This window comes from Kogia breviceps, chromosome 15 (assembly GCF_026419965.1).
Source record: "Kogia breviceps isolate mKogBre1 chromosome 15, mKogBre1 haplotype 1, whole genome shotgun sequence".
In the NCBI taxonomy this organism is placed as follows: Eukaryota; Metazoa; Chordata; class Mammalia; order Artiodactyla; family Physeteridae; genus Kogia; species Kogia breviceps.
In genome coordinates this window covers 38,592,378-38,619,085 of record NC_081324.1, presented here as the reverse complement: position 1 = coordinate 38,619,085, position 26,708 = coordinate 38,592,378, and the positions used below count along the sequence as shown (strand labels likewise).

Genomic DNA, 26,708 nt, shown 5'->3' with positions numbered 1-26,708 from the left:
GAAAAAAATGGAGCTGGAAGAATCAGACTCCCTGACTTCAGACTATACTACAAAGCTACAGTAGTAAAGACAATATGGTACTGGCACAAAAACAGAAATATAGATTAATGGAACAGGATAGAAAGCCGAGAGAGAAACCCATGCACCTATGGTCAACTAATCTATGACAAACGAGGCAAGGATATACAATGGAGAAAAGACACTCTCTTCAACAAGTGGTGCTGGGAAAACTGGACAGCTATATGTAAAAGAATGAAAATAGAACACTCCTTAACACCATACGCAAAAAACTCAAAATGGATTAAAGACCTAAATGTAAGACCAGACACTATGAAACTGTTAGAGGAAAACATAAGAAGAACACTCTGTGACATAAATCACAGCAACATCTTCTTTGATCCACCTCCTAGAGTAATGGAAATAAAAACAAAAATAAACAAATGGGACCTAATGGAACTTAAAAGCCTTTGCAAAGCAAAGGAAACTACAAACAAGATGAAAAGACAACCCTCAGAATGGGAGGAAATATTTGCAAATGAATAAATGGACAAAGGATTAATCTCCAAAATATATAAACAGCTAATGCAGCTCAATATTTAAAAAACAAACAACCCAATCCAAAAATGGGCAGAAGACCTAAATAGACATTTCTCCAAAGAAGACATACAGATGGCCAAGAAGCATATGAAAAGCAACGTCACTAATTATTAGAGAAATGCAAATCAAAACTACAATGAGGTATCACCTCAAACCAGTTAGAATGGGCATTACCAGAAAGTCTACAAACAGCAAATGCTGGAGAGGGTGTGGAGAGAAGGGAACCCTCTTGCACTGTTGGTGGGAATGTAAACTGATACAGTCACTATGGAGAACAGTATGGAGGTTCCTTAAAAAACTAAAATCAGAATTACCATATGACCCAGCAATCCCACTGCTGTGCATATACCATGAGAAATCCATAATTCAAAAAGACACATGCACCCCAATGTTCATTGCAGCAGTATTTACAATAGCCAGGTCATGGAAACAATGTAACTGTCCCTCAACAGACGAATGGATAAAGAAGATGTGGTACATATATACAATGGAATATTACTCAGCCATAAAAAGGAATGAAATTGGGTCCTTTGTAGAGATGTGGATGGATGTGGAGACTGTCATACAGAGTGAAGTAAGTCAGAAGAGGAAAACAAATATCATGTATTAACGCATATATATGGAACCTAGAAAAATAGTACAGATGAACCAGTTTGCAGGGCAGAAATAGAGACATGGGTGAGGAAAACAAACGTATGGACACCAAGGTGGAAAAGTGGCTGGGGGTGTTGTTGTGGGATGAATTGGGAGATTGGGATTTACATGTATACAGTAATATGTATAAAATGGATAACTAATAAGAACTTGCTGTATAAAAAAATAAATAAAATAAAATTCAAAAAATAAAAATAAATAAATAAGCCATTGGTGAAAGAGGAAGTCACAAAGTAATATAGAAATTATTTGGAATTGGATTATAATAAACATAAAATACATCAGCTGTGAAATGCGGCAAAAGAAGTATTTAAAGGGAAAATTTATGTCCATAAATTTATGTATTAGAACAAAGGCTGAAAACTAATAATAAATCATTTCAAATGTTAGAAACAAAACTTGAAAATAAACACAAAGGAAAAGATTGAAGTAAAGATGAAACAAAAATATAGAAGTAAAAAGTAGCATAGAAAATAAAAGATAAACGAAACTAAAAGTCTTTGAAAGGAATAACATGATTGATAAACTCTTGGTGTGAGTAAGCATGAAAAATGATAATTAGCACAAATAATGAAAAAATGAATATTATGGATTTGGGAAACATAAGAAAAAAATGAGAATGTATTATAAAAACTCTATGCAAATAATTTGCAGATTTATTTGAAAAAGACAAATTTCTAGAAAAAACACAACCTACTAAACATAACATAAGAACAGAAAATCCAAGTTGATCTATAACTAATAAAATAATTTATTTTGTAATTTCCTAAAAAAGAAAACTTCAGAAAGAGAGTGTCATCAAAAAGAATTACCAAACTTTTAAGAAAGAAATAATGCCCGTTTAACCAAACTCTTCTACAGAGGGAAAAGAAGGGGATATTTTCCAACTTGTTTATGAGGCCAGCATAAACTTGATACCAAAATCTGTGAAAAAGAAAGGAAAAGTATCAGGTAAATGCCAGAATCTCTCCTGAATATTTAGACAGAAATCCTAAACAAAAAGCAAACCAAACCCAGTAATATATAGGAAGACATAATCTGTCACTTCTGAGCTGGGTTGTTTCTTTGAATATAGAATTGGCTTAATATTTGAAAATAAATGAATATATATTTTCATATATATATGAATTCATATATATATGAATATATATATTACCAAATTAGCAGACTAAAGCAGAAAAATTATGTGATTATTTCAGTAGGTACAAGAAAAATGTTTGATAAAATTTATGATAAAAATAAAACTTTAGCAAACTAGGAATAGAAATAAACTTCCTTGTCATAAACGACAATTTTTTTGATAAAGGAGGTGTACAAAACCCCTACCTTAAACAATACTTTATTTTACTCAGTGTAATGTCTTCCAGGTACATCCATGTTTTTGCAAATGGAAGGATATCCTTTTTTATGGCTGAATAATATTCGTGTGTGTGTGTGTGTGTGTGTGTGTGTGTGTGTGTGTGTGACATTTTCTTTATCCATTCATCCAGTCATGGACATTTAGGTTGCTTCCATGTCTTGGCCATTGCGAGTAAAGTTGCAGTGAACATGGGAATGCAGATATTTCTTTGAGATCCTGTTTTTAATTATTTTGGAATATATACCCAGGAGTGGAATTGCTGTATCATATGGTAGTTCTATTTTTAATTTTTTGAGGAATCTCCATATTGTTTTCCATTGTGACTGCAACAATTTACATTCCCACCAACAGTGTCCAAGGGTTCCAATTTCTCCTCATACTTGCCAACACTTATTTTTTATTTATTTAAAAATATTTTTATTTAAAAAAATTTTAATTTATTATTATCATTTTAAAAAGTAGTCATCTTAACAGGTGGGAGGTGATAGTTTCTGCAATTGTGATTTGCATTTCTCTGCCAATTAGTGATAGTTGAGTATCATTTCATATACCCATTGGTCATTTGTATACCTTTTTTGAAGAAATGTATATTTATTTCCTTTGCCCATTTTTCAGCTGGGTTGAAATAAGCCAGTACAAAGGGCAAATATTACATGTTATCACTTATATGGGGAATCTAAAATAGTCAAACTCATAGAAGCAGGATGCAGAGTAGTGGTTGCCAGGGGCTCGGGGGAGGTAGGAATGGGTAGGTATTAGTCAAAGGGTACAAAGTGTCAGTTTTATATCTTAGAGATCTGTGAAGCATAGATCTTACACTTAACATTACCGTACTGTATACTTAAAAATTTGCTGAGATTGTGGATCTTATGTTAAACATACTTATCACAAAAAATTAATATAATTAAGAGGGCAGGAGGAAACTTTGGAGGTGATGGGTATGTTTATGACATAGATTGTGGCAGTAGTTTCATAGGTATATACTTACCTCCAGACTCATCAAGTTGTATACGTTAAACATATACAGCTTTCTGTATGTCAAGCTTATCTCAATAAAGTGTTTTCTTAAAAATAATTATTATTAATTATATGAAAAAAATGCATGACAAACAAAAAATAATACTTTATTATAAATGTTGGCAGATTTTCTTTTGAGATCATGGCCAAGGCCAAGGTGCCCACTATCATTATTTCTATTTAACATTGTATAAGATACCCTAACATATGCACCATGACAAGTGGAAAAATAACATTATTTTAATTGCAAAGCAAGAAATAAAATTGTCAGTATTTATTCATAGCTTATATTGTTGTATATGTAAAAAATACCTAAACAAATCTACAGATAAATCATTAGCATTTACAAATCACTTTACTGAGCTTTCTGTAAACAGGTCACTATTCACAAATCAGTTGATTTTGAAATACCGGCCATAAACAATTAGAAAATTAGAATTTAAAATATAAATATACCATTCATAGTACCAACAAAGATATAAAATGAAATTCTAAGAATAAATCTAAAAAAAGACAAACAAGATGTAAATTATGCTAAGAATAACCAAGATACTCTTGAAGAAAAATAAGAAGATTTATTCTATTGAATTTTAAGATTTATTTTAAAGCTACAATAATTAAGATGGTGCAGCATTGTTGCAGTAAGAGCTTAATAGATGAATGAGACAGAATAAATGGCCTAGAAACAGACCCGTGTACATATGAGCACTTGATTTATGACAAATGTTACACTATATTGCAGTGAGCAAAGAATGGTCTTTTCAATAAATACTTGCAGAACAAAATAGATCTCTATAAGGTTAAAAAAGAAAGAAAATGATTCTGACCCCTACCTAACACCATTAAAAAAAATTACAGATGGATTGTGTATATAAATGTAAAAGGCAAAATAATAAATCTTATTAAAGACAAGATAGAGAATACCTTCATAATCTCAGAAGAGGATAAGGTTTTTAAACAGGAAACAACACTGATTCTATGGAAAAGACTGATAATTTACCTACGTTCAAATTTAGAACTTCTGTCTATTAAAAGAAACCACAAGAGAGTGAAAATGCAACCCCAAGAATGAGACAAGATGTTTGCAACACATAAAACGAACTCCAGAAGAAAGAACTCCTAGAGTTCAATAACAAAAAAAAGACAACCCAACAGAAAAATGGACAAGAGATTTCAACAGGTTTTCCACAAAAAGCCCTGTCTTCACCTGACAACATGTCCACTTTCATTAGTAATCAATAATAATAGGGAAAATGCAAATTAAAACCACAATGAGGTAACAGTACATCACTACAGAATGGCTAATTTTAAAAAAAGTTAATAGATAGTTTTTATAAGGATGTGGAGCAGTGAGAGCTCATATACAATACTGGTGAGAGAATAAATCGACACAACCATGTTGGAAATCAGTTTGGCTGTGCTTCCCAGAGCTGAAGATATCCATATCCTGTGACCTAACAATTTCACTCTTAAGTGTACAGTCAGCAGAAATTCATGCACACACAGGCCAAGAGATAATTTGCAATAACCCAATGCTGGAAATAACCCAAATGCCCATCACCAGTAGGATGGATAAATAAAATTTAGTATATTCATCTAGTGGCATACTATTCAGCAAAGAGTGAGCAAACTATTGCCGCATACTAAACCTGGATGAACTTCACAAGCCTAATATTAAGCAAATTAATCCGAACATGAAAGAATATATATGTGATTCCTTTAATATAAGGCTCTAAACAGGCAAAATTAAACTGTAGTGTTTAGGAATGCCAATTACATGATAAGATTATAAAGAAAAGCAAACAAATGATTATCATAAAGATCATGGTAATGGTTACCTTTGGTTGGAGAGAGAGAGAGGCAGTTGGAGGGATCCTGGATGCTGGAAATGTCTTTATCTTGACCTGGGTAGTGTAATTATTTATTAAAGTGTATACTTATATTTTAGGTGCCTTTCTGTATGTGTGGTATAATTTTGCAATACAAAACAGATGAGATAGAGTTGAGAGACAAACAACACTTGCCTTCTACTTCCTTCTTTTTCTTTTCTTCCTCCTCCTTCTTCTCCTCTTCCTTCTTCTTTTTCCTGAGCATTATATAGGTCCATAAGTTCTAGAACTATTTTATGTAAAAACAAAATAAACATCTTTTCCTAAAGAGTTTTTTCTTTTTACAATTTTATTCTCCAAGAAAAGTATCCCAGAAGATATATGTTAAGAAAAAAAGAACTGCCTGGAATCGTTAGTCACTCAGGGCTCATCTGTAGTACTTTCCACATTCCATTAGTCTCTGCAGTTGTGGCAGTGTGAGGAATCATACTGTCTGGTGTTTGGAGCTCTGAAAGCAGTGAATAAACTCTGGTTGAGATTTTAAAATACTTCTTATTAATGGTGATATTGATGCTCTGAAATCTTCTTGGATTAGGAATATTACCTACCCATTGTGGATGCAGGCAGATCTGATGAATGTTGAGAATGCTGAGAAGCCTTCTCTGGCCCTTGGAAACGAAGGTAAGCAAACCCTTCACCCACCTGTTAAAGTACGTGAAATCTCTACCCACACCTGCAATCTCTTAGAGATTTATTACTTTGGTTTATAATTTTTCTCTCAAGACTCTCCTAAAGGCAGTTGCCCCTGGGAGGAAGATGTTAGAGACATATTCAGTGTCTGGCACCTCTGTGAGAATGAAATCCTTGATATTATCTTCCCTGCCTGATCTCCGAGCACAGAGAGAGGTGAAGGAGGGAACAGCCTCTATGACATAAAAAAGGGAGGGAACCAGGGAAGGTTTAGAATAGTCACTTGTCCTTTTGATATTGAATTGTAACCCCTTATTAGATACATAGTTTGCAAATATTTTCTCCTATTCTGTGGGTTGCCTATTCTTTCTGTTGATTGTTTCCTTTGCTGTACAGAAAATTTTTGCTTTGATGTTGTCTGATTTGTCTATTTCTGCTTCTGTTGTCTGAGCTTTTGATGTCATATCTAAGAAATCATTGCCAAGACCAATGTCATGAAGCTTTTCACCTATGTTTTCTTTTAAGTTTTACAGTTTCAGGTCTTATGTTTCAGTCTTTAGCCCATTTTGAATAGATTTTTGTGTATTGTGTAAGGTAGGGGGTCCAATTTCATTCTTTTGCAAGTGGATATCCTGTTTTCTCAACCATTTGTTGAAGAGACTATCCTTTCTCCATTGTGTAACCTTGGCACCTTTGTTGAAGATAAGCTGACAATATGGCTAAGGACTTAAACAGATTCTTCTCTAAAAAGTCATACAAATGAACAGCAAATATATGGAAAGATCATCAACATCACTAATCATCAGGGAAATGTGAATCAAAACGACTATGAGATATCAATTCACACCTGCTAGGGTGGCCACTATAAAACAGAACCACAGCAAACCAAAGCAAACCAAAGCAAACTAAACCAAACCAAACCAAGTGTAGGCTAAGATTTGAAGAAACTGGAACCCTTGGCACTATTGGTGAGAAAATAGAATGGTGCAGACTCTAAGGAAAACAGTATGGCATTTTCTCAAAAAATTAAAAATAGAACTACCAAATGATCCATCGATTCCACTTCTGGGTATTTATACAAAGAAATTTACGTCAGGGTCTTGAAGAGATATTTTACACTCCCATGTTCACTGCAACATTATTCACAATAGTGAAGATGTGGAAGCAACTTAAATGTCCACTTATGGTTGAATAAAGAAAATGCAGTAAATACATCGTATAATGGAATATAATTTAACCTTAAAAAAGAAGGAAATCCTCTCTTATGTAACAACAGGGATGAACCTCAAGAATATTATGCTATGTTAAGTAAGCCAGTCACAGAAGGACAAATACTGAAGTATACGGATTCCACTTACGTGAAGTATCTAAAGTAGTCAGACTCACAGAAACAGTAGAATGGTAGTTGCCAGGAGCTGGGGGGAGTTCTATGGGTTTAAAGTTTCAGTTATGCAAGTTGAAAAAAATTCTAGAGATCTGCTGTGTAACACTGTGTTTAGAGTTAACAACTCTCTACTGTACACTTAAGAATTTGTTAAGGTAAATTTCATATTATGTGTTTTTGTTACCAAGTCTAAACTCATACTGCTCACTGCACGACAGACCAATAATCGAGAGACAAGTTGTTGAGGCAAGGAATAACGACTTTATTCGAAAAGCCAGCAAACTGAGAAGATGGTCGGCTCATGCCCCAAAGAACCATCTTGCCTGAGTTAGTATTCAGGCTCCTTTTATATTAAAAGGGAGAGAGTAAAGTCAAACACTTCCTGGTTCCCATCAGCCTCCAGAGGGGATGTGTTAATTTCTTCCTCCCTGCAGTCATTCACAGGTGGGCCTAATCAGGATGTTTCCTGTGAGCTAAACAAAGGTATTTTAGCTTAATGCTCATTACCTGGGAAGAAGGGTTCCCAGAGATGGGCCATTATGTGTAATTTAAGCTTATAGGCAACGTCCCTTTAGTGATTAACTTGTAATAGGATACAAAAGCTTCTTCCCTATTACATTTTTGTTACAACCACACACACACACACAATCTTCAGACCATGATCCAAATCTGACTTTGTGAAGGAGATGGAGAGAACATTAGGTGGAAGCATCCTTAGGTTAATTTAAGGAAAATTCTACAAAGCCTCTGGGAGTCCTTGAGCCATAGTCCATGGATTTAAAATATTAGGATTTGGAGCCCTTAGTCATTTATGTTCCATTAAGTCCAGGATGAGCATTCTCATGGCTACAACAGTAAGGAAGGAGAGGGAAGGTGGGATTCTGGTGACAGTCCCCAGTGCCTCCCCCAGGTGTCAAGCTTCAAAAGCTGGATGACTTCCTCTTTGTCCTTTTGAAAAATCGCCTTGGGACATGGAGGTAACCCAGTCACTAAGGCTGAGACCCAGTGGCTTCAGCTGCCCACATCTCCAGCCTCTGTGAGGCTCTCCTGAGCTTCTTGTTCTTGGGGGCACCCCAAGGCACCCTGGGAGTTAGACTCTAGGGGCAGAGAGAGGCTCTCAAAGGAGGTGTGGAAGGCTTATTCTGGGTACAATTTCTTGCTGACAATGAAGCTGCTGAAAGCATGTACCATGGTCACAGAAGAACAAACCCAGAATCCTGCCATGGGGAGACTACACCTGGCTCTATTCTGAAAGAGAAGGGAGAGGAAGTCTAGGTTCCGAACATTGGTTCTGGTATTCTTTTTCTCAGCTCCCTGAACCAGCCCCATTGGACATATCCCCTTCCGGATCTCAGCATTTCCCTGTCTCATCTGCCATTCCTCTGGATCTCTTCTGATGCCTGGGAACAGGATTATGCATTTATCTTCTCTTCCCTCCCCCCCGGGCAGGCCACAGAGCCTTCTCCTCCCAACTCAGCCCTCCTTGCCTCCAAGGCTCACTTGAATCCTCTTCCAGGAAGCATCTTTGACTTACTTCAACCAAAGCTTGTCATCCCCATGGCACTTGCACCGTGAACTGACAACACGGGGACTGGGTTGTTGTCTAATTGTTTCCCTGTTTTGTGGTCAGGCAGCTCAAAGTGGCTGATCTCTTGCTTTCTGTACATCCCCTGCTCTACCCATGGGTGCCGAACTGCTTCACGTATACCCTACTCACTTGACTGACATTCCTACATACCTGCCCCAGGCCCCAGCTAGTGGTTGTTCTTATCAAAGGGGCAGTGAGGGGCGTGCCCCTCTGCCAGTTTCTTTGGTAACCCGATGAGCCAACCTGACATCAATTCTCCAGTAACTGGCAATCTCCCTTTTCCTCTGGGAGTGAGGACTGTTGCCATGTCCTACCCACCATCTGCTGCACACTGTGGGGTGTCGCTCCAGGACGTTGCTTCAGACGTGTAAGCTTCCCGGGACTTCTTGCCCCTCACATTGGTGTGCCTGCCCCCTTAGGCCCCTCCCACCGTGCTTGCTTTTCCTCTTATTAATCAGCCACTTGTGTCCAAACCATTGATGTCTCTGTTGCTGACTCCGGGCTCTTTCTTCAGTCTTGAAGCTGGGCAAGCACAGGGTTTGCAGGCCTGCGGGGTGAAGCCCAACACCTGTGTATCTCATCCTTTCACTTTACAGCCCACCCCCCTTACCCCCCCCCCGCAGGAATCTGTTCTTTATCTCTGCCAGATCATCCAACACATGAATGATAGGGCCCCCTTTAACACATGTAAGAAACTTCAAATTAACAATCAACAGGAGTCCAGGGTCAGGATCAAAGCTGATGATTACCTTTGGAGTCTGATTGGGAGAATCACATTGCCTCTGAAGCAAGAGAAATCGCTAGAAGAAAGCTAGTTTTAGGGGAAGATAGTAGCATTTTCAACATGAGGAGTTTGAGAAGCATGTAGAACATGCAGGTGGACAGTCCTTCAGCAGGATGGGACCTGGGGCTGCAGCTGGGAGTCATCATCATGGGTGGAGACTTACTTTTATCAAGACATCGTTGCTCATTGTGGCCATTGAAACACTCTCAAAACAGCTGGGAGCATGTACCAGACATAAAAGCTCTCCTCAGAGGTAACTAATCTCTGCAGAAGAAGAAACATTGATGTGCTCAACAATAACCTAAGATTATTTAAATAAACATCCAAGGTAACAGAAGTGATGTGCAACCCAGTACATAATTAGTTGACAAGTGAGAAATGCAACCAGTAAGTCCTATTTGTTCCAAAAAAGGAGAAAACATTTTCGGCTGGAGAAATCCTAGGTACAGACTTAGTCTGAATCTTTAAAAATGGCAAAGAAGAGGAGAAAATCCCAGGTGAGAGCATTTCATTAGCAAAATGGGAAGGTGGGAGTGTGAAGGTCAACTCTGGACATATTCAGAAATGTCCAGGATATTCCAGTCATAAGGAGATTCCAGGATAAGGCTGTAGTTACATCAGGGAACCTCACCTGTCTGACTTTAACAGACCTTTGCAAAACGTGGTGTGACATAAGGCGAGGGTGCCTGGATTAGAAGCCATGGGTCTGCCCTCTAATCTTACTTTACTACTTACCTGTGGTATGACTGTGGACAAGACATTTAATCTTCCTGAGTCCCTTCTGTAAAATCAATCCCTGTCTATGTTAAAGGGCTTTTGTGAAGATCCGAAGAGAAAACATTTGTGAAACTCCCCCAAACACAGCCGTTAATAGATATTGGTTACTATCAAGATTTCTGACCTCTTTAATACACACAGCACCTTTTCTGAATTCCCGAAGCCACTTAATGCTTGTGTCATTAATTTTGACCTCCCTGTACCACCTGTTATTATCTCTTAATTGCTTCACAAGTTTGTAGGACTTTCTTAATTAGAGAAAATACTCACTGTGGGCAAAGGCCTTATCTTAGACATTCACTAAATGCTCAGAATATTGTGGGCACGTACTAAGTGCTCAAAATGTTGTTGCCCTGATTTATTTCTATGTCCAGGAAGATCAAAATAATCCCCAAAGATTTCTCAGAAGAAGTAGATCTCGGGGTTGACATTGACAGATGGATAAGTAATGACAGGTAATGTTCAAGGGGCAGGATGCCCAGTGAGGGGAATGATGTGAGCAGAGTGGCAGATTTTTTTTTTTTTTTTTTTTTTTTTTTTTTTTTTTTTTTTTTTTTACTTTTCCAGATGCCTGATTTCTCTAGAACATTCTACCAGGTTTTGAAGTCATTTATCACCCTGGTGCTTTGTGAGTAAAGCAAATGAAACAAAACCAAAAGAGAAAATATCCCTCCAGCAGCTGGACAGCTCAGTTATTTTTAGGGACAGGGGAAGAAGCCAGCGTTTGAGACTCAGCAAAACATCCCACTCTGTTTGGGGTTGACCAGTCTCTGGGAATGCACGGATCTAAGCATTTTCTCAGCTGTAACTCTCCAGCACATGTGTATTTGAAGGGAAACTTAGCCCATCTGTTTCTAATTCATTTACATTGAACTCATCAAAAGAGCTGTTGACATGTCCTTTGCCTGGCCAAGTTCTCCATGGGTTTTTGGGAAATCCCAATATATTATTGAATTCTTTTTGGTGTACTGGGGTTGTTGGGTTTTGTCTTTACTGGGAGCCTGGGGAGAGTGGAGAATGCTATGAACTGGAGTCATTCCAAACCTGCTGAGCTCTGCTCTTCCCTCACTGAGTCTCAGTGGCTCTCAGTCTGATCAGCTTGGAAAGAGAACAAAGTACCAGGCATCCCCAATGTCTCAGGTCTCCTCTCCTTGCTCCTAGCAGAGTCTGAGGGATGGCTCAGGAGAGGAAGAAAAGTGCTTTAGAGGCAATTTGGCCAGTAGACTAATTACAGAATGAAGAGAGTTTTAATTCTAGATACTGTGTGACCTTGGGCAAAAGAAGTTCCTTTTCTGTTCTTCAATTACTCAAAATACAGTAGGAGAAATAGTATTGAAAATTTTGATCCATCTACTAGAGATGGCTTGTGTGGTTGGTGTGGTTTGTAACTTTGGAAACCAAAATATCACAGTAAGAAATTATTATTTTCCAAATCCGCAGATGGCAGTCCTGACCCCTTTGAGTAGAACGTGTTCTCCCATCTCTAGCACTGGGCATGGACAATGCTGAATTGTCCATCCTTATTTTCTCTTAGGCTTGGTGAGGGGTCCAGCCTGGGTGTGTAGCTCAAGTCCTGAGTGATGTTGACTGATCTGCAAAGGGTTGGGTTGCTGATATCAGAGTTCCCTAGCCTCTCCATTCAATATGCATACTTGGGCAAGCATGGAAAGAGATTTGTGGTCCTGCCAGCATAGGCATAGCTAATACCCCCATCAGAGGAGATAAATGTGTACATTCTAGAGAATTGAAAGCTGAAAAGGAACTTGGGAGCTCAAAACTCTCCATTTTATTTTACATATGAGGGAAACTAGGGCTCCAAGAGGCAAAATACTGTTCCCAGTACTTTCAGGATATTTATTTTGTGCCAGTCCTGTGCTAAGTTCTATCATATTTGGCAGCACTTGATGGAAGATATTATTATCCCCATTTTGCAGGTGAAGGAACTGGGGTACAAAGAGGCTGATAACTGGTCAAAGTCACTCAGTGAGCAAGTTATGAACTAGAATCTGAATACAGCTCTACTAACTTCAAAGGTCAATTGACACAGAGATAGCTAGTGAGGGACCAGAACACAGAATCCTGGATCTCCCAGCCAAAGAATGTTCTAAAATGTAAAAGTTGGGTAGACCTCCCTGGTCTATCCACAAGGGGTTGGCTGCCTGGGGAGAGGAGCCCAGTGGCAGAGGTGTAGAGGGTGATGAGAAGGTAAATAGGTGGAGGGGAATCTGAATCTCCTCCCTGAAGGCACTGTGCAGGGGCAGGCCCTGTGAGTTGGCCTCCAGAGATGTCGCTATGGTCACCACAATTGAGCAAGTGAAGTTTAGAAGCCGACAGGCAGCAATGGCCTGTCAATTCAAAGGACTACCATAGCACCACTCCTGTAAAAGACACTTGTCACTTTCCATCTTTTCTATCCTTTTTGCCCCAACACATGAGAGGTAGCAGGGGGTTTGGGTGGGGAGTAGGAGATGTCTTAAGAGTAGACCAAGCTCCCTTTATCATCTCTTTGTCCTTTAGGCAAGAGCCTGGCCATTGTTGGAGGAAGGGAGGAGATGATGCCTTATTGGATGTATGATGGAGTTCTGAAAAAGGCTCAGTTCATTTGTGCTTTTTTAATCATTGGAAGTGATTAGCCAGCAATGAGATATGCCTGGGTTATCACTGAGGCTGGGAAAAGGGATTTTACAGGGACCGTCTGCAAACAGGGGTTGGGAAAAAGGCAAATGATTTCATGTCTGTGCCCTATGAGTTCCAACTGTTCAGTGGGCTGATTATCTTCTCTTTTCCCATCCATCTATCAAATGGAGGGAGTATGAGAATGGGATGTGTCCTTAGATGAGACAACGTGTTCTTAGATGAAATTTCTCCTCTTCTCTTGTGCACATTTTGCTTGTGTCTGCACTCCTGGTTTTGGCCAAAAGAAAAAGACCCAGACACTGCCAGGTCGGCTGTTCTTCCCAGATGAACTACTCAGCACCAGAAAGTCCAGACATGGAGGGAGGGAAGGAGAGAGGGAGGGAAAGAGGGAGAGAGAGAGAGAGAGAGAGAGAGAGAGAGAGAGAGAGAGAGAGAGAGAGAGAGTGATAACAATTGCCAAGGAGGGAAAGGGGAAAGGGACAAGGTGTAAGGGACAGAGTGGGTGAGAAATGCAGCAACGGGGTGGAAAAGAGGTGGGAAGAGTAGGAAGAGGAAAGAGGGAAGGGAGTAGGGGATAGGGAAGACAGGGAGAAGAGGGGACAGAAGTGTTGAGAAGGGGGTTGGGGAAGAGGCATGGGTTTTGGGGTCAGCGCTGGAGCAGTTTCCTGCCAGGCCTGCTGTCCAGCCAGCTGCTGGAACATCTGCATCCTGGTGGGGGTGTTTCCAAATGGAGCTACCTCTTCCCGGGACTTCTTGCCCCGCACATTGGCGCGCCTGCCCCCTTAGGCCCCTCCCACAATGCTTGCTTTTCCTCTTATTAATCAGCCACTTGTGTCCAAACAGCTAAATCAGCTCTGGATGTAGGCAATGGGTGAGCAGTTGGGGCAACCATGGGGTCAGCCAGGGGAAGAAGCATTTGCTCTTGGACATCACAGTTCCAGGCACAAGAGGAGCTGACTGGCTGTACCAAAGCTGCCCTAACCTCCACTTAAATGAGTTTATGGAAAGAACATGGAAATGGGACTCAGGGTCTGGGGCGACAGAGTCACTGCATGGTCTTGGTGAGTCTTGTTGAGTGGCAAATCATCATCTGTAAAATAAGGACCTAAAGTCCCATCCTGAGGACTTTGGGGAAAAAAAATATTTCATAAATCTCATTTTAGCATCCTTTGCTACCTGATACCTGAGTTTGGATAGAGAGCGTTCAGATAAAAGTTGAAAGTGCTCATCCTCTCCTCAATGCCTTTCATCTTGCTGCAGCACCTCAGTCCTGGTGGGGTCTGACCGGAGGGGTCCCTGCACGGGTGCCCTTCCTGGGGGAGTGCCAGATGGTTTCAGGTGTCAGGGCCAACCTTCAGCCCCTGAAGGAGGGAAAGCTTGTCTCCCAGGCCTCCACGGCTTCTGCGGTGTCCTCTTAGTCTCTTCCAGAGTCCCCCATCCCCTGGTGTCACCCTGGGGCATCCACCCCACTCTGCCTCTCAGCTGACAGACAATTAATCTCTGCGAAGCTGCCACAAGACCTGGAAGGTTCTAACTGCTAATTTGATGGAAAGAGGTTCTGGTTTAGCTCTTCTCCAGGAAATCTCACTTTTCAAGGCCATCCTGCTCTTTCTCCAGATGGCTGCTTTCCTGGTCCTGCCTTTTCCTCTTCTGCCTCCTTCTTTTCCCAAATCCCGTGAAGATGTCTTCGGGGCAGCCAGGTCAGGCTAGGCCGCTTCCATGGCCTTACTTCTGTGAGAGTGGGAGGTGATTTCAGGGGACCCACTAGACCTGGCTAGTGGGGAGAGGCTGGAGAAGGGGGTGGACAATGCCCAAACCTCAGCTCCTGTTGTTGTCCTGGCCCTAGAGGGGCCCCTGTAATTTACCTTCCAGAGCTGTCACAGCCAGACTGCTGGTGAAGTCATTCTGGGAACCCCAGGCTTTCCCAACCCCTCCTGCCCTGGGGACCCCTCCCACCTTTGGTCTCTCTGCTCTCACCCACCCTGCCAAGACCCTCTTGGGGTCAGTGATGGTAGAGTTAGGATGCCACTCTCCCTGCAGCCTTGCACGTTTGTGGGGGATCTAAACGAAATTGAGGAAGGTCCCCCCTGATATTTCTGGCCTCTTTCAGGGTTAGGTTCACATGGCCCCTTGAAATCACCTGTGTTCAGTCTCTTTAATTTTGGCCTCTTCAAAGCTCTGCACGGACCCAGAGAGTTTATATGTGTCCTCTGACGAGCAGTGAGACTTGGGGGCAGACACTGGAAGGGTGTGTCTGAACATCAAGGAAACTCCACAGATGGTCCCTGGAGAGGGGATTGACTTTGGGATTCACTACCCCCTCGGGGAGGGGTGTGCAGTGAAGGTTGAAATGTAATTAGATGCCGCAGGTGTGTTTATATGAGTTCACGGGACATAAATCCCAAACATCAAAGTGGACCTACAGGCAGGAAGAGGCTTGCATCTGTTGAACACCTATTGTGTGGCCCTTGATAACTCATCTACTCCTCACAACAGTCCTGCTAGGTAAGCGTTGTTATGCCCTTTTACAGATGAGGGCACTGGTGCTCGGAAAGATTGTGAAAATAGCCTAAGAGCACAGTGTAGCAAACGGCAGAGCTGGGGTTTCTTGGCTGGGATTTTTTTTTTTTTCCATTTACATTCTTTTTTTTAAAACATCTTTATTGGAGTATAATTGCTGTACATTGGTGTGTTAGTTTCTGCTTTATAACAAAGTGAATCAGTTATACATATACATATGTTCCCATATCTCTTCCCTCTTGTGTCTCCCTCCCTCCCACCCCTCTAGGTGGTCACAAAGCACCGAGCTGATCTCCCTGTGCCATGCGGCTGCTTCCCACTAGCTATCTATTTTATGTTTGATAGTGTATATATGTCCATGCCACTCTCTCACTTTGTCCCAGCTTACCCTCCCCCCTCCCCGTGTCCTCAAGTCCATTCTCTAGTAGGTCTGTGTCTTTATTCCTGTCTTACCCCTAGGTTCTTGGTTGGGATTTTAAGGGGAACTTGGCATGTTCGGATCCTGACTGCCTTGGGGAAGTGTGACGAGGGGGCACCAGACACTGCTTGTCCCCGGCTTCCAGTGGACCCCCTCTTACCCCCAAGTCAAATTCTTTTCGCTTCTCAAAGCCAGTTCCAGACTCAGCCCTGCTGGGAAGGTCCCTGCTTCCTGCTTCTCAGCCCCTCTCCTCTCTCTCCCCCAACTGTCTTGAGTTCCTGCAGTGAGCACACGAGCACAGGGAGACCAGAGGAAGTTCATTCTCCCTGTGGGGCTCCTTCCTCTGTTGGGACCAGGCACTCCTGGTTTGCTCAGATGAGGCCTTCATGGTGTCACCCCCTGACCACTCTTGCTGTGGTCCACGCTGATGGAGAAACCAAGTGCTGAGCATAGCTAAGCCACAGGGACTTCCCCCGGGCTCCCGTTTACCAGCTCTGACCTGAACTAGCTTCGCCTGGAGGCAGGGCAGGGAGGGTCTCTCTACCTGGAGGTGCTTAGCTGAATCCTGACTGAAGACAGTGGACTATACAGAGGATGGCCAGTCACCCACATGGCTTCACTCTGCCACGGGCAGGCCTGCTTTCAGTCCCACATCCCTATCCTCAGTACCAGCCAACCTCCAGCGTTCCTTCCTTTCCCCTCACCTGTGTACGTCAAGCTTCCTAGGGCATATGGTGCTGGTGCGTAAGTGGAGTCACATTCACTATAGCCGCTTGCTGGTGCTCACAGACATCCTTCTACTAAGACACTTAGCTTCCTGGATTACATTTCATAACATGTACTTTCCTGTAAATCTGGGTACTGGTCCCGCCCACCGGGCACTGCTGTCGCTACCGTTGGGCACCCCTGTTTCCTCTGGGCACGGCTGCCTTCTCTGCTCTGGGCCCATGCCCACCTTCACTCTCCTGTCCCATGCACCCCTGCAATCTGCCGCTGGGCACCACTGCTGCTGTGGCCACCTCATCCATTGCCCAGGTGACACTAGGGACTAAAGCTGTGTGCAGTCAACATGTCAGAGGATGCCTCCCTACCCCTCTGTGTCTTTTTGATGGGGGTCACAAGCAGAAACCTGTGCTGTGATGCCTGGCAACATTTTTGGTGAAGTGGCATTTTCTGGTTTTGCCTTGTAGCGAAAACTGTGCACCTCAGATTGGGACTTGAACCCACGTGCCGGGACTCGAGCCCAGCCAAAATCCTGATTGGGACTTGAACCCATGCAGCTGGGACTCAAACCCGACCAAAACCCAGTCTTCCAACTGAGATCACACACCTGGTTTCAGGGCTCAGTGAAGCTCAGGTTCTTGATGTCTCATCACAGAGAGAATTCAGTGAGAGACAAAGTGGTAGGTGAGAAGTAGATTTATTTAAAGAGAAACACACTCCACAGACAGAGTGTGGGCCATCTCAGAAGGTGAGAAAGGCACCAGGGTATGGGGTTGTCAGTTTTTAGAAGAGTAGGTAATTTCATAGACTAATGAGTGGGAGGAGTATTCCAGCTATTTTAGGAAGGGGTGGGGATTTCCAGCAATTGGGCCACCGCCCACTTTTTGATCCTTATGGTCGTCTTGGAACTGTCATGGCGCCTGTGGGTGTGTCATTTAGCTTGCTTATGTGAGCGTATACTGAGGCTCAAGGTCTAGTGGAAGTCGACTTGTCTTCCATCTTGGATCCATTTGGTTTTAATCAGTTTATGTCATGTCCTTGGACTATGTCATTCTTTCAAAGGTTGTGCCCTGTCTCCTTCCTTCCTGTTTCATAGCCACTTTTCCCCTTGGACCTGAGAGATGGCTGGGCTGGGAGGGGCGTGTGAGGGATGAGGATCATGCTGGTCTCAGCATGATCACAACAACTACTTCTCTGTTCCTGGGCCAAGCTTGGCTTCCTGACTTCTGCTTATTTTAAGAGAGTTCTCTGCCGGGAAACTTAGCCTCTTGTGAAACAGATGCTGGATGGGTTCGCCTCACCTGGTTCCCAGACCTCTCTTGATCCCAGCAAGCTGAAATGGGGAAGTGTGACCCTGACCCCATCTGCTCCTTTATCATCTCCTCTGTTCTTTCTGCCCCCAGTCCTCCATCACGCCCTTTCCTCTGCCCGGAACAAGTACAGATGTGTGCCTGTGTTGTGACGCCTCGTGGCAACTTCTCTCCTTTCCATCTAGCTAAATCTTACTTTTCCTTCTGGGCCCAGCTGAGACCCCACCACCTCGGGAAGCTTCCCTTGATTAGCCAGCCCTGCACCACAGCTTCCTATGTTCAACCCCTATGGCCCTAAGTCAGAACCATCCATACTGTCACATGACTACTTTACCCCTGCTACAGGTGGGATGTTTGTGTCCCCGCCCCCCCCAATTCCTATATTGAAACCTAATCTCCCATGTGACGGTATATGGAGGTGCAGCCTTTGGGAGGAGATTAGGTCATGAGGGTTGAGACCTCATGAATGGGATTAGTGCCCTTATAAAAGAGGCCCCAGAGGAGCTGGTGAAATGCTGGTCAAAGGAAATGAATTTTCAGTTGTAAGATGATGCAGTACTGGAGATCTAATGTAGAGTATGGTGACCAGTTAATAATAAGGTATAGTTGAAATTTGGTAAGAGAGTTGATCCTGAGTGTTCTTACCACTCCCCCCCAACCCCCCCCAAAAGGTAACTATGTGAAGTGAGAGAAATGTTAACTAGCTGATTGTGGTAATTATTGCATAATATATTTATATCAAAACATCTTGTGGGCTTCCCTGGTGGTGTAGTGGTTAAGAATCTGTCTGCCAATGCAGGGGGCACGGGTTAGAGCCCTGGTCCAGGAAGACCCCACATGCCACGGAGCAGCTAAGCTGGTGCGCCACAACTACTGAGGCTGCGCTCTAGAGCCCGCGGGCCACAACTACTGAGCCCAGGTGCCACAACTACTGAAGTCCACACTCCTAGAGCCCGTGCTCCACAACAAGAGAAGCCACCGCAATGAGAAGCCCGTGTGCCACAGTGAGGAGTAGCCCTCGCTTGCCTCAACTAGAGAAAGCCCATGCGCAGCAATGAAGACCCGATGCAACAACCCCCCCCAAATCTTGTACATCTTAAATATATACAATTTTTATTTGTCAATTATACTTCAATAAACCTGGAGGGGAAAAGAAAGAGAAAAAAAAGTAAAAGAGGCCCCAGAGAGCTTCTTGCCCTTCCACCATGTGAAAACATAGCAAGGAAATGGCTGTCTATGAACCAGGAAGCAGGATCTTAGTAGACACTGAATTTTCCAGTGCCTTGATCTTGGATTTCTAGTCTCCAGACTGTGGGCAATACATTTCTGTTGTTCATAAGCCACTCAGTTAACAGTACTTTGTTACAGCAGCATGAACAGACTAAGACAACCCCCAAGCAATTCTCTACCTGGTGTCGCTTCTCTCCGTCTAGGCTGGGTGCCCTTGAGGTCTTGGAGTACATGCAATTTGCTTCTCTTGCTTCTTGCAAAGTACTCACTACTTGGCTAGGGCTCAGCAAACCTTTGATGCCTGATTGAGTAAAATTGGGGACATGGTTGATGTGGGCTTGGGAGGTCCCGGTAGCCCCTTTCTTTGTGCTGCCCTAAAATCCTGACTTGGTTAATTAAGATGCACTAAGAAGTCTGGGGAACTGTCACCTTCTGTTTGCAAATCACACTCTGTTCCGTCCTGCCCTCATTCCTCAAGCCACCTGGTTGGCAGCCCTGAAAGCAAAAGTGCCTGCAGGTCCCTTCCAGGTGTTGCCTCTCCACCTCTAAGGAGAAAGATTTAGTTGTATGGATTTTGGCAAAGCTTTAAAACCCTCAATAAATAACAAAAAATTCAGCCTACCATTCTGCATATTTTATAACTCAGTCTAATAAAGAAATAATCCAAGATGGCACCTGCTAAGAAAACTTAGTTTATTGAAATATGACTGTAATATAGAAAAGATGGCTAATGCACTAGGCTGCAAGATATTAATGCTCTCTACACTTCTGCTGGTGTGTTTAAAAGAAGTCTCTCATGTATTTTATTTTATTTTATTAGGAGCCATAGCATTAGCTTTTAAAGACATTGTGAATGAGAGAGAGAAGAAAAGAGATTTGAACTATTAAAAAAAAAAAAAAAAAACCTCAGCAACTCAGCCTGCCTTTCTCTACAGACGAAACAAACAAACCAAAAAAAAAAAAAAAGAGAGAGAGGAGTTTTTTTTTCATAAACATTTTTTTTTCCCCTGGCTGGGATATTAGGACAGTATATTAAATTCCCCCAAAAGGAGGCCCTAGAACTATTTACATAATAATATCTCCACTGTGGTTGTGACAGATGGGCTTCACTGACGCAGACATACTGTTAGGGGCTTAGCAATAGATTAAAAAAAACCACCACAATACTGTGTAACATAATAAAAGTGTATTGTAATGTACATCATAACTTGTGGCCAATGTTAAATTTGTAGTCGGGGTATGAAAGTCGTATTCCATTTTACAAAATAGATGTTACAGAGAAAAGCATTAAAGATGAGTTGACTCAACCATTTATTTTTAGTTTATATTTTATTCTATTTTCCTTGGCCCTACTTATGCAATAGTTTTTTAATCATATGAAATGACATTGTTATGTACCCCCTACCTACCCCCCTCTCAGTGTGAGGGGCAGCCTGGGATCTACAGACTTTCTTAGTTTTGTGGATTCACGTTTCGGGGGGCCCTTTGCTCTACTGGAAAATGGCTGTTTGTGGTTTCCTTTTTTCGTTTTATTCAAAGCTTCTTGCTGGAGCTGAGACAGGCAGTGGCCTCTGAGGGTGGCCTCCTTTGGCTTATGTGGAATCTTTGGAGACAAGCTATAGTTCCAGGGCAATGTGGCCATCAAGAGGTGACATGGATATGAGAGCAGAGACCAGTGGGAGCCATCCCATGGAATATGGACTGTGAACACCTTCCTAGGCAACCCCATCTTTCTTGTCAAGAAATTGACCATTGACTTCATCCCCAAAGTCCTACCCACCTGAACCTACCCTCTCTCCACCAGCATGCACACTAAGGCATTGGGTGAAGGGGGAGGCACTCTTTACCTCAAGAAGAAGTATTTATGGGTTGGGATATCTGCTGAAGACATTTCATCCTCATCTACCGTCCTAAATCTCCAAGTGCCTTTCAGTGCCAAGAGAAGCAAATATATTTTTTATGAATCACAAGATAATAGAATTTGGAGCTAGAACAAACATTTGTGCAAAAAAAAATCCTCCATGTGCCTTGTTATTTAATCTATAAAATGGGAAACATTTAGTTCCTATTTCATGGGGGTGGTTATGAAGTTTTAATGAAATAAAAATGCTTAGCACAGAGTAAGTACTCAATAAATGTTAGACTTTTCATTTAATGGTTATAAATATTATTATCTCACTTAGAGATGATCTTCTGCAGACTAAAAAGAGCAATTGAAAACCTGTGTATTTCCCTTTCCTGAACCATCTCTCTCCCTGGGTCTCTCAGGCCAGAAGTTAATTCACCCTCCCTTCGTTCCTTCCTTTCTTTTTGCATTGGTTTATTCTCTACTCTTGCTTTCTGCAGGTCCAATATTATCCATTATTCAAGGCTGCACTGAAATCTCCTCCCCTCCCTGGGTTAGCTGTTCACTCCTCCATCTTGACAAGCCCTGGCCTCCTCTGAAACCTAGAGCAACTAGAATCTACTCATCCATTTGGTACCACTTTGCAGGTGGAAGTTAGAGAGAGTATAATGGCAGCTCCTGAGAGGAAGATCTCTGAAAAACCGTAGATATTTTTCAAGGAGGGACCTCTATGTTACCAAAAGTTTGAAACAGTACCTGTGGGCCATTGTGGCGATGCTAAAGGGTAGATTGCAGCATACAAGGAGGACAGAATTGCAAGTAGTTAAAGAGATCAACTAGTCCACACCTCACCTTTAAAATATGATAGGGGAAACTGAGGCTCAGGTGGACAGGAGGCTGTTCTGCTAAGGGTCCCACAGCCAGTAAAATCTGGCTCCAAGCTTCAGCCTGTGTCCAATTCCCCTTCCCACCACCATGCCACAGAGGCTGTGTTGGGTGTGGAAATTAACTGGAAGACTTCTAAACTCTAAGATAAAAAGCTGTCCATTGTAGTCTTGAGGTGTTTTTTTTTTTTTGTCTTGAGTTGTGATTATTTAAATTTTTGCTTATCAATGAGTGGTCTTCTGTTCTATATTTGATGAGGGCAAGACTATATTAACTGCTTCTATGTGCACAGTACATGTACTACACAGGAAGATAAATTTTACCAACAGATGGTCAGTTACTCTTTGTTGATCCAACTTAATTTGTTCTAAACCAGCCTGAGTTAGTAGCTTCACTTTGGTCAATGCCAGCAACCTCTTAAAAGACATTGGAGATTCGGTAGAGAGCATGCCATAGCCTCTCAGTACTCCATGGCAGCGTGCAGAATGTTACGGCATAACTTTAACTAGGGGTCCTCCCTCTGGGGCTGGGCCAGGGTATGCAAGAAGACAAAGGCATTAGAGAGATGCCCCACCCAGGCGGTGAGCCTGGCTCAGGGAATTCAGTCAGGGCTTGCTCAGCTGGGAATGCTGAGTGTTTCCGTGGTGGGGCCGACCATCAACCCTGGGAGGTCAGGGAAGCTGACTGCTAGGGGCAACTTTTGGGAGGAAATAGGTACCATCTTCTCAAAAGACGCTGTTCTGAATTCTTATTGCTGCATCTAATGGGACCGCAAACACAATCTGAGCATATGGCTACCTGCATGGAGTTATTTGAAGAGTCCTAGAAATTTGAAGTGTATGATCCACACCAGCACTGTTGAATAGAAATATAATGTGAGCCACAAATATAATGTAAAATTTACTAGTAGGCATACTATAAAAGTAAAAAGAAGCAGGTGAAGTTAATGTTATGAATGCATTTTAATTTAATTCACTACATCTAAAATATTCTAATTTCAACATATCGTCATAAGAAATTATTAATAAGATGTTTTACATCCTTTTCTTCAAAATAAGTTTTTGAAATTTTGTGTTTATTTACATTTAAATTCTATATCAATTGGATGGGAAGTTGTCTAATAGGTACAGAACTTCAGTTTTGCAAGATCAACAAGTGCTAGAGATTGGTTACACAACAAAGTGAATATATTTAATGAGAAACTATACAATAAAATGGTTAAGATGGTAATTTTTTGTGTGCTTTACCATAATTTTGAAAAGTGAAGCAGATTTATTTACATTTATATGGAACAAAGTTTAAAGCGTGGTTAGGTAAATGTTAAATAAAAAATAATAATAGTATTAAAAAGTAAAGTATATATCAATTGGAATCAGCTATTTCTCAAGTACTCAATAGCCACCATATTGGATGGAATGGGTCTAAACCATCTTTTTCTTCTGAAATTCTGCCAGTTGGGCCAGGAGAGGGGAGTGGATTAAGGGATCATTACTGTTCTAACTCACATCCCCTTTGCAGTGTTCATATTTTAGCACTAGTTTTAATAGTGTTAACAATAGTGATCAAGTTTCTAAACCTCTTTCCAATGTGGCTGGAGTAGAAATACAACCAAGGATTTAGCACCGCTGGTGGGGTTTTGGAGATCAAGGGAAGTTAGAAGGTAGACAGAGGGACATCACCTGGAGGGTGCTGGGTGAGAACAAACAGTTGAGATGAGGATGTGAGTGGCATCAGGGTAACACTCAGGCCACATGCAGTAGTGAAAAGAGTGTAGGATCTGTAGGATCAGGACTGGCTGTCTGGATGCCCTCGCCTGAGGGCATGACCTTAGAGTAAATCACGAATCTCCCCGAATCTCACCTTCCTTAATCTGTAACGTGGGGGTAACAAGCCCTTTCCCGGTTTCCTCAAAGAGGAATTGTCAGTCTCCGATTATAAGATTCACAGAAGTGGCTTGGTGCAAACACTAAAGTCCTCAGCTTGGGTAAATTTCGAGCCATCCAGCTGTGAGTCTTCCAGCAGGGCTGCTATACTTAATTCAACAGCAGCAGGGTTTACTAAGGGCCTGGCCTAAGGCAAAGACTGTAGCAAGGGAGGAGGTGTCAAAGAGGGAAGCACATTTGCAACCTCCTGCCTCAGTTGGAGAGAAAAAAATCCAGCTAGAAACGATTAGAAGACAGAATATAATTTGTTTGTGCAAACCAAAGTGGTTTGCACAGACAGTCTGAGGGGAGACAGTAGAGAGGCTGCTGTATAGGCAAGGGGATCTGGGGGGTGTCAGTTGTGGGGTGGGGGAGATGCCCCAGGCAGGACACAGAGTCCGAAGGGGCAGAGCAGGAGAGGAGAGAGTGTTCCTGGTGGAGGGCACGGCACAGACAAAGGCCAGGAGTGGGAATGAGAGGCCACACCCTGGGGGCAATGAGAAACCTCCTGGTTGGGACAGAAGTGAGGGGCAGAAAGGGGTCGCCATGGGTCTCTTCCCTGCCAGCACCCTTCCCAATGCACGAGGCGTCAGGCAGAGACCAAACGTCTGACTCTCAGGTCTTCTGTCTTGCCCTGAAAGTGGGTCACCCACTGCAGAGGAGACCAGCCCACTTGAGATAAATATGAAATACAACCACAGCCATGGCGAGGTTGCTCAAATAATCACCAGGAAGGCCTTGGGCAGCTCAGAGAAAAGGGGCTCTGATCTCAGACCATCTCTCTGCTGCACATGCTGGTACCAGGAATAAAACTGAACAGAGGCCCCATAGGAAACAAAATTGTCAGATATTTCCAAAGATTCCAGGGACTTCTGGCTTTTGAGCCAGTTCTTTATTATCAGTTTACTATTTAATATCAGTTATTTATTTATTTTTTTGCGGTACGCGGGCCTCTCACTGCTGTGGCCTCTCCCGTCGCAGAGCACAGGCTCCAGACGCACAGGCTCAGCTGCCATGGCTCACGGGCCCAGCCGCTCCGCGGCATGTGGGATCTTCCCAGACCGAGGGGCACGAACCCATGTCCCCTGCATCGGCAGGCAGACTTGCAACCACTGCGCCACCAGGGAAGCCCAAATATCAGTTTTTTGATATGAGTGTTTTCCATCATGAATCCACACGGTTTTATACACACACACAATTCAGACTCCACCTGCATGCACTGCAGGTGCCCCTCAGTTCCTCAGCAGGCACACTGATGTCCTTTCCCAACACTCACATGAGCACGCACAGACATACACGCACACACAGGCCTTGGGAACATGGAGGACACAACAGCTTTAATTGGAGAGCAGTGAATGGATGAAGACTCAGGGCTGAGCTGATGTTTAAGACTGTTAATCAGACACCCAATGGGTATCTATAGAAATGACACTGGGGGCACCCTTTTCCCTTATTCTTTCCTCTCCTGTCAATTTCCTATCAACTCTAATATTTTTCAAGCTTTGGGGTCTTTGCTTGCCCGTCACTTTTCTCTCCATTCTTTTTTTTTTTTTTTTTTTTTTTTGTGGTACGCGGGCCTCTCACTGTTGTGGCCTCTCCCATTGCGGAGCACAGGCTCCGGACGCACAGGCTCAGCGGCCATGGCTCACGGGCCCAGCCGCTCCGCGGCATGTGGGATCTTCCCGGACCGGGGCACGAACCCGTGTCCCCTGCATCGGCAGGCGGATTCTCAACCACTGCGCCACCAGGGAAGCCCTCTCTCCATTCTTAGGTACACCTTTTTCCAGAGTTTGGGTGGGCTAGGAATGTGGATATTAGAAAAGGTCAAATTAGCTTCGTAATTTGCTTTGCTAGTTTGTGTGGAGATAGGATGCTTCAAAAAGTTCCCTCTGCCTCAGGAGCCCTCTCACCCTGACCATGCTATTTCCAACTCCACCTCTGAACCACCCTTGCCCTAAGAAGAGGAACTGCTGTATCTGGATTTGAATGATGGACTATTTTCTAGTGTTCTTTTATTAGGCAGAAAATTCAGGCTGGGGCCATTTTCTTCTTTCTTATGTATTCCTTATATTTAGCGCAGAACTGGGTCCAACTTAGTAAGTGCAGGATGGATAGAAGGATGGATAAGCCCAAGATTATTAGTTTACAAAATCATTTCATTTGCCAGCCAAATCTTGATCTTAAATCCTGCTCCAAGGGTCTGAAATGAAGCTTTGTTTTTGTCTAGAAGTCTAACACCAGCCAAAGAATGGCAAACCCAATTCCAGACAGATTCTTAGTCCCAGCCTTGACTTCCAGTGCACCGTGATGATAGGTAGGCTAAGCTGTAAGTACCACCATAGGTTAACGGAAATGACCCATCAAAGGCAGCCATGTGCAAGAATGGCTCCAACAGGCTGGAAAAATAAAGCCGACAGAATACCTGATTAATTCAGGAGCAAAACCTTGTGCCATCGTCTGTTGTCCTCTGACTCCTCGCTGTTGGGACTCTGCTTTGCCCACTGGGTGATGTGTTCCCCGAGAGTAAGGATTGAAGT

The 26,708-nt window shown here is 42.7% G+C and overlaps 1 long non-coding RNA gene across 1 annotated transcript in view; it reads left to right on the top strand.

Annotated features, from left to right (window-relative positions):
* The window catches only part of LOC136792741 (uncharacterized), a 154,103-nt gene that overhangs the window by 85,713 nt on the left and 41,682 nt on the right, over positions 1–26,708 (top strand). The window lies entirely within an intron of this gene.